This window comes from Phalangium opilio, unplaced genomic scaffold, assembly GCF_054372755.1.
Source record: "Phalangium opilio isolate 3A_F unplaced genomic scaffold, DU_Popi_V2 ptg000095l_1, whole genome shotgun sequence".
Classification (NCBI taxonomy): domain Eukaryota; kingdom Metazoa; phylum Arthropoda; class Arachnida; order Opiliones; family Phalangiidae; genus Phalangium; species Phalangium opilio.
The window spans coordinates 2,956,905-2,975,054 of NW_028324200.1; positions in this window are offsets into that span (position 1 = coordinate 2,956,905).

The following is an 18,150-nucleotide window of genomic DNA, read 5'->3' on the forward strand; positions in this document are numbered from 1 at the left end:
AAAATCAATGTAACAGCCTCAAATCTACATAATAAATACCAGTTACCATTAGTAACACATTTATTATGAAGTTCACAAGATTAGGCTCGTATTTATACCTAGCATATGGAAATATAACAATACTCGCTACACTAAGACAAGTTGATACACTAAGTCAGATTAAGATGTTAGCTAGTTCAAAGCTGTTTTCCCTAATTCACCAACCGCCTACCAATGGTGAATGAAGTTACCACCCGCCTACGAATAATGAATTAAGTTACCACCCGCCTGCGAATGGTGAAGTTACCACCCGCCTACCAATGGTGAATAAAGTTACCACCCGCCTACCAATGGTGAATCAAGTTACCACCCGCCTACCAATGGTGAATCAAGTTACCACCCACCTACCAATGGTGAATTAAGTTACCACCTGCGTCCCAATGGGGAATTAATTTACCACCCTCTTACCAATGGTGAAATAATTTACCTACTTCCTACCAATTGAAGTTACCGCCCGCCTACCAGTGGTGAATCAGGTTACCACCCGCCTACAAATGGTGATACAAGTTACCCTCCGCCTGCGAAGGTATGTTCCCTTTCAACCGAATTCCCAAGAATCCCAATGGACCGAAATCCCATTCGACCGAATATCCCGCAATTATGTTTAGATTTCTAGCCCAAATGGCTATATTCCCGATGGACCGAAATCCCATTCGTCCGAATATGAACGTAAAAAATACATCAATATAACTTGAAACACTCATGCCATCAGCGATTCGGTGGTGTAGTGGATATGGAGTTGGACTGTGAAGCGATAGATTGTTGGTTCGAATATCCGAAAGGTGTGTTAATAATATTAGAAATAAATGTTTCGTGATACTAATAAAAAGGCTCACTTTCATTCCTTTCAAGGCAAGGGACATTTAGAAATAAAAGCAAATTGTGCATACAATGAAGTATAGTCTTAATGGTAGTTTCAACAATGTCTTTAAGTTTTTAATTAAAATATTAATATTTTGGTTTCGGGTAGGTTAGGTTAGGTTAGTTTTAGTTTGGTTAGGTTTGGTCTGGTTTTGTTTGGTTAGGTTAGGTTACGTTAGTTTTGGTTAGGTTAGGTTTGGTTAAGTTTGGTTTTGTTTCGGAACAGGACAATATGGTCTCGCCAGTTTGGTCGCGGGACTAATTGGTCTCGCCAATTTGGTCGCGGTTCTAATTGGTCTCGCCAATTTGGTCGCGGGACTAATTGGTCTCGCCAATTTGGTCGCGGGACTAATTGGTCTCGCCGATTTGGTTTCGTGATTTTTCGGTCTCGGGACTATTTGGTATTGTGATTATTTGGTCTCGGGACGGTTTGGTCTCGTGATTATTTGGTTACCTAATTAGTTGCCTCCTTTTCCGAAGCAATGGTCCCAATAATTCGTTGCCACCTTTTCCGAAACAATGGTTCCAATAATTCGTTGCCACCTTTTCCAATACAGTGGTTCCAATAATTCGGGATATTTTCCAGTCCTAAACGATAAGTTAATTAGAAAGGTCAGCGGTCCGACTATATACGGGGCAACCTTTTTCACTATCTTTGTAGAGATGTCATCAAAACCGGGAGAGGAGTCTGTTTTCAGATTATTAATTACTGCTAAGGTCTCTGTCTCGTCCATATCAAGTAATGTTAGGGAGTTTGGGAGGTTTTTTACATTGGATAAATTTTTGTCTATGCTTTCTTGTTCCTTTGATGTTCCCCTATCAGGGTTGAAAAACTCGTTAAAGTAATTGGGGTGTAGTCCTCTGTATGGTGGCTCTCTAATTTTCGCTCTGAATTAAGTTACCAACCGCCTACCAATTGTGAAATAAGTTACTAACCGCCTACCAATCGTGAATTAAGTTACCAAACGCCTTCCAATGGCGAATTAAGTTACCAAACGCCTTCCAATGGTGAATTGAGTTATTGGATTGTCCCATTGGACAGAATCATAATTCCGCCAACGTGTGGTTTTTCAGTCGAATATGATTGGGGTCGGTTGATTGGGATTCGGCGCAACGCTACTTAGCCTTGGGCCAGCCAAGTCTTTTAGCCACATCGTAGTATACGATGAGGCTCTTAGTTTGACCACAGCCGACAGCTGTAGTAGTAATAGTAGTAATAATAGTAGTGGCCGGGGTTGTCGCTTTCGTTATCATTAGATTTTAGCTTAAAAGGAACTCGATAGTAACTCAACCCACCACTAGGGGTAGCTAAGCTCAGTTAGAGATTTTATTTTTATTAAAATTTTTTTACGTCCCACCCGAGATTTGAACCCGGATCACTGGCGCAGTAGTCGGACACGCTACCACTCAGGGTTGGCAAGTTTTAAACAAATTGTTTTAAACTTTGGTTTAAAACTTGTTTTAAACAGCCATGAAAAAAAAAACTTTAATTTGTTTAAAACGTTTTAAACAAAAAGTTTAAAACATGTTTTTTTTATGGAGAAAAATTTCGAATATTTTTAACTCTTTTTTTATTTGAAAATGAGCGAAAAGATTAAATAATAGAAATAATAAGCTTCAGTCAAAACCTTCCTTTATTCGACTGTTTCAAACGTGTGTTTAATTGTTTGGAGACCCTACCAGTTGTTTTATGCATTACTAATCTGTATTGAAGACTGTTATTCAGAAATATGATTAAGGATAACTTATTTTGTCATCTACTTAAAGCAAAGCAATAACATTTTTCCTATGTGGTTTCTCTACACTGTTGGTACATTTTACTGTTCTAAAAAGATTACGCGTAATCTATAAAGCCAGGCCTTTGACAATGCTAAAATTAATACGCCTAATCCGAAAACGGAAAACATGAGCGCCTACAAATAAGTAAGGGGTGGTGACGTTTCAAATGTATGATGAGTTCTGACCAAGAAACTCGGAAGTACGGAAGCGGAAATGACTGAATAGTGGCCACAAAAAAATCAGGCATTTAGACATTAGGGGTTAAATGTACAAATTTACGCATCACACTCATTTTGTATCCGCTATTAAAAAAATTATATTTTCCTTTTGAAAAGATCGTTTGCTCTTTTTTAAACAGTCAGTAGAATTTTTCAAATATTCAATATTGTACCCTCAACACGTACTCCGTTTTAAATAATTAATTTCATGATAAAATGTTTTTCGAAAATCTAACTTTAAATCGTGTTATAAACAATAAAAACACAAATTTTTTTAACTAAGTTTTTGCCAACCCTGACAAGGACCCTTTCTTACACCTTCAAATTCTAAATTTTAGGAGCTCTTGATTTTCCTGTTTGACTTTGCAGTACATGTTCGTTGTACGTTGGTCTAGGGGTATGATACTCGCGCTGGTTGCGAGTGGTACCAGGTTAAATCCCGGAAGGTCGCGTCTTAGAGCTTCATATTATAAATTTAGGAGTATTTTTATTTTCGTGTTTTACTTCTCAATACGTTTCGTGGTCCGTTGGTCTAGGTGTATAATACTTGCTTTGGGTTCAAGTGGTCCCTGGTTTTAATTCCACACGGACAATTTCTTACACCTTGAAATTCTAAATTTATTCAATATTGAACGCTCAAAATAATTAATATCATAAAATAATTTAGGAAAATCTAATTTGTTCTTGAAAATGCTTAAATTTGTAGTTTTTTCAATCAATTTGGAGGGAATAAATCGACTAACTGTTAAATCAGTTGATTGAATTAAATATTGATTAAGGATTAAATTAATATAAATAAAGAAAAATTGCAATATCGGGACTTCAGTCAATTGATAAACGTCACTCTTATCGTTTGTTTTTTCTGTCTTGGTCCAAACCAAGACCTTTTTTTAATCAAGTAGGTTGTGAAAATAAGCGCCTTGCGCTAGCGGGAGTAGTGGCTTAAATGGAGAGCCGCGATATAGACTATTAGATCTGGAAGAGTGATTTAAACATGTTTAAAACTAGTTTTATTTGTGTTTTTTTACTGTTTTTTTCTACTTGTTTAAAAAACAGTTTAAAACAAAAAATCGTGTTTTAAACAATAAAAAACACAACTTTTGTTTTTTATTAAAAAAACTTAATTTTTGCCAACCCTGCTACCACTGAGCCTTAAAGACTTGACAGAATATTGGAGTTTTCATCTTTTAGTTTATCTCTAAACTGTTGGGGATAGGGGGAGGGTACCTCTCTATCTGTGTTGTCGGATACTTTTGCATTTTTATCTGTGGGGTCGGACACTTCCGATTTTTTTAGGGTCTTGGAATTTTTTCTTTCTATTTGTGTGCTAATTAAATAGATAACGATGTGGCTGCTATTACGAGCCCTTGGATCGACTTGTTTTTATATAATTTTATATAGTTCTTGTGGCCCTTCGAAAATGTTCCTCTCTAATCGCATCGACTCTCGACTGTAGAAGGGGAGACAATTTTCAACTTCATTGTATACTAAACAAAATGCTCTAGCCCAGAACAAAGCCACATCGTTTACGTACTCTCTACCGTACTACATTAAATATACTTCTAGTGAAATATACCTTTATATAGCGGTCATGCGGAAGGGATATTTCTTCAATGGCTGCTTGGAAACGTGAATTATTTAATTCTTTAATAACTACTGCTGCTACTACTACTATTATTACTCGGGAAAAATTATTAGTCACATCGATATCTTTAAGCTATAAAAAACCAATAGATCTATTGGCAATTTTAACGGCAAAATCGCCAAGAGCGCGTCTATAGAATCCTCGCCCGCTTGTACCGCTTTTGTGTACTACTCCTCTCTCTCTCACTCTCTTTCTCTCTTGGAGCTCACTCATCACAGCTCGGACCGCTCCTATATCAATTCGTTCTCTCTTGGAAGGGGACTTGTAAAATAAATGAGGATTAGAAACTCTCCTATCTCTGCAACCCTCTGTTAACAAGAAATTGTAGACAAGTCAGTAGAGTATCAGACTGGCTGTCCGAAGGTCCCTGATTCGATTCCCGGTGGTGGTGGAACTTATTGACTGTTGATAAATTATTTATTGCCGACAGAGCTAGGAGTCAGGGCCACCTAGAATTGGTTCTACTAAGCGATATTTAAAAATAACGAACGAAACATCATCATCATCTTCTTCTTTTCTACACACCAGGTCAAACTAATAGTCCATCGTATAATCGTATATAAAATGTGGCTAAAAAGGGCTTTCGGAAAATTTTCAAAGCGATGCTCATAACTTTTGGTTTAGTATTACCAATTAAAATGAGCAACAACTCTGCGAACAAGCTGCCTAAAAGTTAGTTTGAATGGTCAATTTTGTTTTAGGGCTCTTGGATTTCATGAAACTGGTCAGGAAATGGCAGTAGTACGCAAACAGTACTTTTCCATAAGAAAGGTATTTGAGCAGACAGCGCAAACTGACACGTGGAGACCACTTGGCATACAAATCGTTTTTGAAGCATCAAAGCTATACTTTGGATTACTAGCAGCAGCGATAGTGGCCCTCGTAATTGAAATATGTAAAGGATATTAAAAGATAGTCGACGTTTTTCAGATGCCAAAATTGGATTTAACGTTTGATGGAAATTGTGATTTGGTAACTGAATCCGTTCACTCGTTTATAAGTAATCATACGTATTATCGTATATATATCTTACAATATATATATTTTGTTAATTAATTTTAGGTAAAGAACGAAAAATATTTTAACTTGCCAATACCTTGTTCCACACCTAAAACTACATAAGCAATTAAAATGAGCTGGCACTAAGGAATATTTCGGTAAAATAATACTGAACAAATATGAATTATCTATTAAATTTTAATAATAATCTAAGCTTGGTCTATGAAGAGATTTCCACAATAAGCCTGTGGCTGGTTTACAGGTGGTTCCCTTTATAATGCATAGGGGGTGGTGGCTAGCCCCTATGACACAGCTAACCTACAGCGCCCTATACTATTACCGTTAACCTCTGCAAGTTTTTGATGGAAAGGAGAAACCGGGTTAGACCGCAAAGAAAACTTTTAACAAGCGGGGAGAGAACTTGCAAGCTCTACGCAGAAGGATTTGTTCCCAGATTTTCACCCGGTGCCGCAGTCCGGGATCGAACCCGGGATCCTCTTGCTGCGAGGCGAGAGCGCTAACCGCTACGCCACCCCACCTATATGATTGAATAATGAGAACTATTTAGGTAGCATTGTTTAATTTTCTCTTCTCATTATAATAATTTTAAATAATAGGTAGAAAAATAGCTTCTTTGCTTCCATTTCAAATTAAAAATCAGGTACTATAGAGTTGAATTAAACAAATTACTCAAATATTTATAAAATATAGCAAATAAACTTGGGATTGCCAGACTTAAAAGTATATTAGAAAAATCATGAGTGAATCATGTACTAGCTCCCTATAAGTTAGTCAGTCACACTGGCCTAATGTATCCAGCATTTTTTTCCGAATAGTCCAGAGGAGGGGAGGCGGGTGAAAGTAAAAGTAGATGGCGCCCTCTCTTAGGGCTTTGAAATTAATATATCGAGAACTTGAAAGTTACGATAGTTCCAAACGGTTTTAACGGTTTTGGGGGTTTGGTTTCTTTTGCTTATTTAAAAATAATTTGGGTTTCACAACAGGCTTCGTTAAAAATGGGTTCGGCCTTTCTTTCAGTTTTCTATTAGTTCTTTAGACGAATTATTAAAAAGTTTAGTTAGGTTTTCGAGATGACTATTAAGTTGTTGTTTAGCTCCTATTTTTTGATAAAGTTTGGTTCTCTCACCATAAAAAGTTCCTGTCTCTGAACGTCGCCTACGGAATAAAAATTCTTATTCCGTAGGCAATGCTCTGAATTTGAATGAGTAGCTTTCTTTGTGGCTTTGTCAAAAAATATCCAAAATTCTGCCATTTTAATACGAAAAAATAAAACTTCCTATTGCGCCAACCTTTAATCATTAAAATAATTTCAAAGATAAAATACGACTGTGAACCGTCTGCAAGCAATCAAAACATTTCTAAAACGTCGTCTGCTTATACTACCTGCCTTTCAGTTCAAAGTTTCAATGGTTGATCAGCTTTTCCGGTTTTATACCGGAAATACGTAAGCGCCGAGAGAAGTGCTATTTTCTCTCACTGGGGGTCGCATATAGGTAACACTATTTTGGCTGGAAAAAAATGCTGGATACATTAGGCCAGTGTGGCTGAGTAACTTATAGGGAGCTAGTATATGATTCACTCATGAAAAAATAGAAAAGAAAAACTAAATAGAAAAAAGATATTGTTGAAAAATATAATTAAACTGAAAAATAATTTAATTTGTCACGAACTCTGACATCTTTATAATAATGAGCCATCGCCATCATGTCGACGAGAAAATATTTTAACCCATTGTCCTTATATTAAAGAATAATATGTATGTCCCTAGAAAACGGATTGACTAACTTATAAGCACCGAAAAGAGAGGTTTTTAAGAAGAGAGAAGTTGGAGGAAACCCAAAGTTGTTTTACAATACATTGGTTGACTTGGTTCAATCCTAAGCATTGGCAGATTTTCATTGTTAATAATGGGTGAACCATGGCACTCAACGCTAGAGAATAGCTTAGCTAAATGAAGAAACCAATTGCGTCTATATTCTGTAATCCCGAATATATCGTTTGGAAAATCGTAAGCCTTGGCTCTAAACAGCCAGCATGTCTGCTTCTTTTAAAGCTTGGGGAAAGAAATTTCACCACGTGATTCATGTCGTTATCTAAATGAATTTATATCGACAATAGGCGTCTAATCTCTGGGTAAGATTGGGTGAGACTCAGTATAATGATGACATCAATTACGTGGTGAAATTTCTTTCCCCAAGGCTTAAAAATTAGCTGTCCCTGCAATTCTGGCTCTCTGGAGCCAAAGCTTACGATTTCGCGAACGATGGAAAATGGATAAGTTCATTAATATAGACACTATTGGACCTCAAATAGCAAAGCCACTCTGTATTATTTGAGTGCCATCGTTCACCCCAATATCAACAATTAGAATCCGCCAATGTTTTTGGGTTGAACCAAGTCAACAAATGGTTATACTATTGTAAAATTATTTAGCATTTCTTTTAAGCGATTAAAAATCATGACAACCTCTTTTTTGAAAATAATGGGAGTGCTGCATGTTTTATGTATAAGTTGATTTTTTGATTCAATAATTTATTCAAGTTTTACTTTAATATAGTTTCAACTTAATTTTTTAATTAACAGGTACGTAATTACATTTTTATATGGAGATAGGACCATTCCACTAATTACATACAACCTCGCGCCAGAGGCAACGCCAGACGGAGCCCGAGTTAACAACACGTAGGAGGCTCTCCAACTCGCACTGCGTCTAGTGGTGCCTCTTGGCGCGGGGTGGCGTTTGCTTCTCACCTGTAATTAATGGAATGTTCTTTTGAACTCTGTACTTTTGAAAATGATAATAATCTAGTGGACTCTCTCCATCATTCTCAACTGAATCCCCAAATAAAAAGTATATTTTCACTCGCGTTTTAGTTAAATTCTAAACCTTCAGTTTAGTTAGAGGCAAAACCATTAGACTGCTTTTTACAATCGACACGTAAGTACATTTAGATATAGACATGTAATTTTTAGTTTTTTGTCTTATTGGTAAAGTACAAATTATTGGTTCTATCCCTTACCTATGGATGGTTTTCACACATGGAGAATTTATACCATTTACACCAGGAGACCAGGCTACCTGGAGAACAAAAAGTAGACGGATTTCTGTCCTCCAGGTAGCCCCGCCTCCTGGTGTAAATGATATGAATCCTCCATGTGTGAAAATTAGCTATACTTTCAGGAAGAAAATTGATAAATACTGCGTAGTATTTAAACATACCCATGGTATCATTGTACTGTTTAGAAGGGTGGTGCGTTGCCGCACCGAGCACCGCCTTCCTAGGTTGGGCGTTACTCCTGTAGGTATATTTTGGGGCGGCGTGGACCCCAAACTTGTGAAAGTGCGTAGAGCTGGGTCGCCTCGATGTACCAGATAATTCGATTCACAGCATATCACATCCAACTATAAAAATATAGCATTTATGTATTTTGTTTTCAGTACCATCAACACATGGTTGATTCTTCGAGTAGAGGTGTAGTATATTTTTCCAATAGCTCGAAACGACGCCCTTTCACCACCAAGATCAAATTCACCCCTGAAGGTCACATGACCAAAAACGATCCCCTTTCACCCCCAAGGTCAAATTGACCCCTGAAGGTCACTTGTCTAAAAACAACCCCCTTTCACCCCCAAGGTCAAATTGACCCCTGAAGGTCACTTGTCCAAAAACGACCCCCTTTCACCCTAAGGTCAAATTGACCTCATGAAGGTCACTTGTCCATAAACGGCCCCTTTCACCCCAGGAACAAATTGAACCCTGAAGGTCACTTGACCAAAAATGACCCCCTTTCACCACCAAGGTCAAATTGACCCCTGAAAGTCACTTGACCAAAAATGACCCCCTTTCACCTCCAAGGTCACTTGTCCAAAAACAACCCCCTTTCACCTCCAAGGTCACTTGTCCAAAAACAACCCCCTTTCACCCCAAAGGTCAAACTGACCCCTGAAGGTCACTTGACCAAAAATGACCCCTTTTCACCACCAAGGTCTAATTGACCCCTGAAGGTCACTTGACCAAAAATGACCCCTTTCACCCCCAAGGTCAAATTTATACCTGAAGGTCACTTGTCCAAAAACGAACCCTTTCACCCCAAGAACAAATTGACCCCTGAAGGTCACTTGACCAAAAAAGACCCCTTGTAGCGCGGCTTTAGGCGCGTGAAACGTATGTCGACGAATAGCGTGCACGCGTACAAAATAAGACAATTTTTCTTGAGTTTAAGAAAATAAAAAGTTAAAGTTTAATTTAGAAACCATGTTGGTTTACATGATAGAGATAGAGCTAAAGGGGAGAATCTCTCCTATGCTCGTTCCAAACAAGTCTAATCTTCTCGGGTCTCTTATTCTTTCGACCCAAGAAGATTTTACAAAACAACCCTTTGTGAGTCTTGGGTGGCAGATTTCCACGTGTCCATAGGTATCCGCGTGGTGTTGGGGTTTTCAATTTTCGCTACTGCTTCGAAAATAGAAAGTGGGTTTTCTTCGAGGGGAAGGATAGTTAGTTATTTTGGGGGTTAGGGCAGTTGCCTAAATCCGTTGTTATATCTCCCCAGGCTAAGGGTGCCGATATACATTTATAGGTATAAACAGTATTAGTAAAATGGGATTGGGTACGCCTTAATAGCATACGAGAAAAAAATATATATACGGTAACACAAAACAAATTACAAACCCCTTAATAACAGATAGTTTGATAAGAAATATAACTTGAAATGAACAAAACATTGGGAAAAGTTGTAATATTGTGATCTTGAGCCATAGAAACCTAAGCCAGACACAAAACAAATTACAAACCCCTTAATAACAGATAGTTTGATAAGAAATATAACTTGAAATGAACAAAACATTGGGAAAAGTTGTAATATTGTGATCTTGAGCCATAGAAACCTAAGCCAGATATCGAGAGATTAATTGAGTTCTCGTTTTGACTTGGTGGTTGCAATGCAATCGACATCGCTAGTCTCGCTGTCATGTCTATGCTTAACCAAAGTTTTTGCTTTGCTGGGTTCTGAGGGGAAATCACGACACTGGTAAGGCTTAAGATTTTGAACATGGTGAGTCTCCTTGGGATAACTTTGTTACCTCGCGGTTCTATCACGAAGTAACTTACATCCGATAATTTGCTTTGAATTTCGAATGGGCCGTGATATCGGTCTGCCATTTTCTTAGTGATACGATGGCCTTTGTTGGACTATGTGTGGGCTTTTACCAGCACTCTTTGGCCGATGACGTATTCTACGTGACGATGGGACTTTTCGTAGTAGGCCTTTAGTTTTTGTGCGCCAGAACATTCTCCTGGATAATCTTAATGTGTTCCGTTATTTTATTGACATAATAGGATCTACATGACCCACCCTAGCTAGTATCCTTTGTAAAGGCAATTTTATCTCGCGGCCTGTGAGTATAAAGTACGGGCTATACCTCGTAGAGTAATTAACAGCGAAGCGCATCGCCAGTGCTAGGCTAGGGAGCTGTTCGTCCCACTTTTCGTGGTGAATTACCACGAAAGAGGCGATTATCGGTTTGATTTTATCATATATTTGAGGTGATTTTCTCTATAGTCATATAAAAGGAAAAATTACAGATGTACTAGAGATGTAAAACTCGTTTTCGAGTATTGTCAACTTAAATATTCGTTACATTTTCAATCTGATTTGATACATTTTTATAAGACCCGCACATACGCTTTTAAAACTTAATTTCTTTTTCAAAATACATTAATACGCAGTGTTATTCAAGAAAAACATGGTTTTGCAATTAATTAGATGTGTCATTGATTAAAATTTTATTTATTTTATTATATATTACAAGTTAATTTCAAATTTATTTTTCATATATTAGAGATAATTTTCTCTATAGTCATATTAAACGAAAAATATTATTCCAGCTATTTAATTTAATCTGACACTATGAATATTTTATAATACCAGAAGTAATATAAGGGACCAGAAATAAAGTGCTGTGGCATTGGTAATAGATCCTGGCACTAGTGAAGAAATTTGAGGATTTTATGCCACTTCCATCGTGCATACACTATAGAGGAGAAAATTGGTTTTGTTCTAAAAAAATTCCTACCCCCTTCCCCTCACCCTAAAGCCGCGGAACACGGACGTGGGTGCTTGAATCTAGTTCGGCCGTCTACCAGGTACCACCGCGAGTATCTCATGTTTTGTAGGGAAATTGAGAAACCGCTACCAGAGGGCCAACCGTTGGTATGTAAAGAATTTGGATATCTAGATACTTTTAGTCCCTTATTTTACTTCTTTTTACTTATTTTACGTGTCTTTGTCCTAAATCGAGTTATCAGTTGCGCTTGAGTATCCACAGAAGTCTCTAAGTGAAAACCGCGTCAATACTTACTCAGTAGTTTTTTCCGTGACCGAGGCCCGTTTTACGGGACCCGTGAAGTTTTTTATCGCCGCGCCAACCTCTCCGAAGTCCATTGACGTCTTGGAAACTGTCTACTCCTGGAAAGAAAAACAGTGTTAAGTACATTTTAATTAAGCTAATATAAAATAATACGTTAAATTAACGGGTAAAAAATCGATTAATTAAGGGAAGAAAAAAAATATTAAAACACTAGAACATAAAAAAATTACCCTATCTATCGCGTTAATCTTCGGATCACGTGTCTTTGTCCTAAGTCGAGTTATCAGTTACGCTAGAGTATCCACAGAAGTCTCTAAGTGAAAACCGCGTCAATACTTACTCAGTAATTTTTTTCCGTGGCCGAGGCCCGTTTTACGGGACCCGTGAAGTTTTTTATCGCCGCGCCAACCTCTCCGAAGTCCATTGACGTCTTGGAAACTGTCTACTCCTGGAAAGAAAAACAGTGTTAAGTACATTTTAATTAAGCTAATATAAAATAATACGTTAAATTAACGGGTAAAAAAATCGATTAATTACCTGCAAGAAGGTAATTAACTCAAGTGCCAAGAACAATCGGTTTTTTTTTCTTTTTGTTTTTTTTTAAGTTTTCGACCCTTCGACGTTTTCTCATATATGGTAACGATTATAAGATCGGAGCACTTTTTGAATACTTTTTCACTGTTTAATTTGAGACTATATTGACCTATAAGATTCTTATTGATCTGTTAAAATTAAGAACTGTAAATGCCTGCTTACTCAATCCCCTGCCCCATATGTGAAAAGGGTATCTATGGTAAAGAACCGTTTATACCTTGTAAATTATGTACCGTTACAACGCACGCAAAGTGCTTGAACCTTCTCACCGAGGAAGATATCAGTCACTTTTATGATGGAAGTACGTCCAAGCATGCTTGTGGGGTATGTAAAAGGAAGAGCGCGGAGGGTCTCTGCCCTATAAACCCACCAAATACGCCTAGGATAGGATTGGAATCAAGTACGGTATCAAACTTAAAAGTCAAGATGAAGGAATCAGGAGATAAAACGTCACCAAAGGCCATCTGCCCAAGTCCCGAACCCTTAAAACAGAAAAGTCTTCGGTCCTCACAAACCACAAAAGTTAAAACAAAAGATGTTCCTAAAGGGAACATCAAAGATAATCAACTACTGACCAACGTTATCTGCAATGCCTTGACAACTACATTAGCGGATCTTTTACCAAAACTGCTCGTGGAAGCACATTCTTCCTCAGAGAAGGAGCTGGTGTCGATATCTGACTTGCTGGTTAAAGTTCTAGACAAAATGGTACGAATTGAGGAAGGAATAGGACAATTGCAGACTAGATCCTGTGATAAGGATATAGTCGACTTGAAGGAGAAATTTGACCAGGCGTGCGAGGATTTGGAAGATCTTAGAGTGCAGAACGTTGGTCTAAAAACAGAACTGAAACTCATCAGAACAGAACTTGACAATGGTCCCGTGACACTTATTAGCGGGATCAAGGACGACATTTCGCATATCAAGGATAAAAAATATAAAGAAAATGAAGAAAATCACCTGCCATCCATATCGAGGAATATGATCGATATAAGAGACGAGTTGAAAGAACTAAAAACCAACTACTCAATTGTTACCGGACAAATGAGCCTGATCGATAGCAAAATTGACAAAGTTAGACAATCGACAATTGACAGCATAGGAACAGAATTAAATACTTTGGAGTCAAGAAAAACATATGTCCAAGCGCTAGAAAAGACTCAAGCTAGACAAGGGAGAAGAGAGAAAGACACCCATTCTGCGAAACCAAAAACCGAGATACAAAAGCGTAGGAAAATAGGCACGGTCCTTGGGAACTTAACACATGCACCGTTCCAGGCGGCCGAGAAAGAGAAGATTACGGTGTTGCGAAAGAAAGCAGTATTTGTAACCCACTTTGAAATAGGTGTATCAAGCTCAGACCTAAAGGATTGGCTTGTCGACCACCACAATCTAAATACTGTCAAATGGGTAAAGTTTAAATCCCAACATAACAAGTTTGCTTCATTTTATGTTTCCTCATGTCACAGCGAATTTCCTACTCTGTTGGATCCATCAACCTGGCCAAACAATATCAAAGTAAACCCCTTTCGAGGGAAGTTATACAACAATCAAATTGATCAGGAAGGAGAAGACCTACGACCAATAAATAGGCAATTGGCGCAAGACCAATTTGAACCTGAGACGTGTATACCAACGAAGGAGAAGGAAAACATTGACGAAAACCATCAAGATTCAAATGAACCTATGAATGAAGGCGAAACCACTAAGGAACACAATGAATCATGCGTTATCCCAAAAGACATCTAGGACACCAAGAACAATACACTTAGATAATGAATAGGGGAAATAATCGTAGCCAAAGGAACGGGTCAAACAAGACAAACGACTCAACTTGGAGTATTAGCTACCAAAATGTCAGGGGTTTGCGTACCAAGTTAGATGAGATAAAAGCCAACCTAATTAATGCAAATGAAGACTTAGTGTGTTTCACTGAAACCTATCTTAATCATACACACTTTGATGAGGACTTCGCTCCACCGGATATGAATGTCTACAGAGCAGACCGCCAAAATTCGACCTTGTCCGACAAGAGGGGGTGGGAGTATTATTTTAGTCAAAATGAACATAACAACGATTCGCAGAAGGGATTTGGAACTCAGGAATGAGTGTGTGTGGATTGAACTTGTTAAACCAAATGGTCAAAGAACAGTGATTGGCAACCATTATTTTGCTCCTCATGTACATAAGGACGAATATGCCAAATATTTCACTGAGATGCATAATATATTGCATAACATGGGAAGCGACATCATAATTGTTGGAGACTTCAATGTCCCGGAGATTCACTGGAACTCGTTTACAGCAACGAACTGCAATTCAGGAGTGAAACCGAAAGCGGAAGAAGTTCTCCATTTTGCGCTCAGCTTAAATTTGCACCAACTAAACTTTAACAAAAACGTGTCGGGAAATATACTGGACTTGGTCCTGACAAACCACTCACGGGTGCAAGTAGCCATAGACCAAACCCCTGCAAATCGAATTGACGAGTTCCACGCACCACTTTCTATATATGTAAAATCAACCAGCGACCTCCGTAGGCCATTATCAACCATTAACCTAACGAAACAGTACGATTTCAAAAAAGAGAATTATAAAGATTTATATACTTACCTCAACAATGAGACGTGGCAGGAACTAACCTTAATAAAAGAAGTCGATAATGCAGTTAAAATTCTCCACGATACTGTGAGTAAAGCCTTGGACCTTTTTGTACCCACAGAAAATGGGAGAAGATCTAAATTTCCACAATGGTTTTCGAAAGAGCTACGAAAATTGTTAAATCGGAAGAAATATTACCATCGCAAATTCGAGAGAACTAAAGCAATTTCTGACCTTGAAAATTTTCAAAACCTTAGAAAATTGACCCAAAAGTTTCTTAAGATCGATAAAGTAAACTAGGCAAACACCATAGTAAAAGAGTTAAAGGACAAGCCTCAGAATCTGTGGAACTACGTCGGTTATCGAATAAAACCCAAGGCTCGAGAAAATATCTGTTTAGACGATGACCAGGGGAAGCTTATAATCGACAATAACGCTATAGGCCAATTATTTAGCAGACACTTTGAGGCAATAGGTAATTACTCTTCTATTCCTGACGAAGATAAAGCCTTATTAGCGGATAATATGAAGGGTCAGAAATTGGACAGCTTTGATAACCTTACTGTCAACGAAAAGGACATAGAGGAAGCTATAAGAAAATTAAAGCCTCATAAAGCCATTGGAATGGATAATATACCAGCATTTATCTTGAAAGCATGTGCATATTCGTTTATCAAACCCCTTAAGCACATATTTAATTTGTCATTACTACAAGGAATATTTCCAAGTGAGTGGAAAATGTCGACTGCAGTACCAATATATAACAAGATGGCCCAAGGGCTGGGCCTTAATAGTAATTTTACACGGCTCACGTGACCCCCCGTATAGTTGACAACTAAAAACATTTCTGAAACACAATCGTGTATCCCTTTAATTTCTAATAACGTCACATTTCAAATAATATTAATGAAACTAAATTGTGCACCCCACTAAAGTATAATTTTTAAAAACCATACGAATCAAATAATGTATTTAAGCAAAATCCTGGATCCCCTAAACCAGAAATCACTATGACCGTAAAGCGTCCCCTCTATTTTACGAAACCTAACCTAACCATCCAGCATAATCTCTGATGTATCACGCGCACAAAGTGCAGTAGTGCACGAAAATTATCATCTTGTTTCCCTTCACTCAAAAAAGCCCGCGAGATTTAAACTACCTTTCTTTCCTCTCTCTCCGAGCGGGATGCCCCCTCTCCCTCTTCCCCCTCTCACTAATATACCAGGCAGGCAGTTCTCTCTCTACGCGGAGCTTCGTATCGCCACCGCGTACGCTAGCGAACTCTCTCTCTCATCGTAAGCGTACGTTTCGCGGACGCGACCGGTTTCCCTCTCTTATCGTAAGCGTTCGTTTCGCGGACGCGTCCGGCACAGGGACAGGGACAGGGACAGGGGTTTTGGTGCCGTTTCTTAAATTTTACCGTAATTAAAATTCCGTGTAAAATTAAAAAAGGCAGAAAAGGGGACGTTAATAACTATAGACAAATTACTATCATCTGCGGCTTTTCAAAAATATTCGAGTCCATTATTTCCAAGTAAATAAGCTCATGGTTTGAACCATCTCTAGCGCCATCTCAACACGGTTTCTGGAAGGGGCGTTCAATCAATACAAACCTACTAACATTCATGGACTTTATAGTACCAAGAGTTTTAAATAGAAAACAAGTGGACTGCATATATATGGATTTAAGCAAAGCATTTGATAGAATGAACCATGATATTCTACTTCTAAAATTATCATGGTATGGAATGTCAGGGAATATGATAGCATGGATTGCAAATTACCTAAACGATAGAGTAAACTATTTAAAGATCAATCAAGAATTAACGAATAATATCTTTAAGTCGTTAGTCGGGGTCCCTCAAGGCTCGTCACTTGGGCCTTTACTATTTGCTATTTTTATTAATGATCTACTATGGAACAACGAAAAAGATAGTCAAGCCTACGCAGATGACAATAAAAAATATAGAGAAATTAACTCAGAAGAAGATTGCAAGGCACTAAATTCTGAAATTGAAAACATTAGCAAATGGGGCAAAATTAATAGACTTCCGCTCAACAAAGAAAAAACTTACGTCATCTCTTACACCAAAAAAACTCAACAGATACGTTATAACTATGTTATTGATGGTGTGCCATTATAAAGAAAAGCTGAGATGCTTGACTTGGGAGTCCACTTAGATAAGAAACTTCTACATACAAAACAAATAGATATTTTACAATCTAAGCGCCTTAGAGCACTATACGCTATAAAACCAATAGCCTTAAATTTAAACAGCGCCAAAATATTCCATCAACTTTATGTCGCTTTGGTACGATCAAAATTAGAATATGGTTCCCTAGTATTCGAGGGTTGTAGCAAATACAATATGGAAAAATTTGAACGAGTACAACGAAAGTTTATTGAAATATATCAAAGAAACTATAAAGTTAAACAAACTTACGACTATACCGGCATCCTCTCAAGCCTCAAACTATTGACTCTGAAAAAGCGTTTCATATACCTTGAAATTTCCTTCTTGTATAATTTACTGCAAAGCGGTATTAACAGTCCGGAGCTTTTACAAGCGGTTAATATTGCTGTTAACAAAACCCAAAATAGGCAAACTAAGAATAATTGCACATTCTACACCGGAAGCAAAAATTCTCAAAATCCCCTTGTCAGAATGCAAAATAGTTATAACAATCTGTCTAACTGTCCGGATATTTTTGACTCCTCTAAACGACGTTTTCAAACAGAACTAAAAAAATGTTTAGAAACTCAATACGCCTCTCATTGGTCTATGCTGTTATTTAATTAAAACTTTCTATTTATTTGGGCATTTTTATTTTTTTTTTATTTTTTGTTTTATTTTTGTTGTTATGTAGTTTTATTGTATGTATATATATTTTCTATAGTGACTTAATTTAATATCGTGTATGGCTGTAAAAAGTACATTTTTATGTATGTTGTTATACACGAAATAAACATCAATTCAATTCAATTCAATTATTATTATTATTATTTCCTGGAACACATTTCC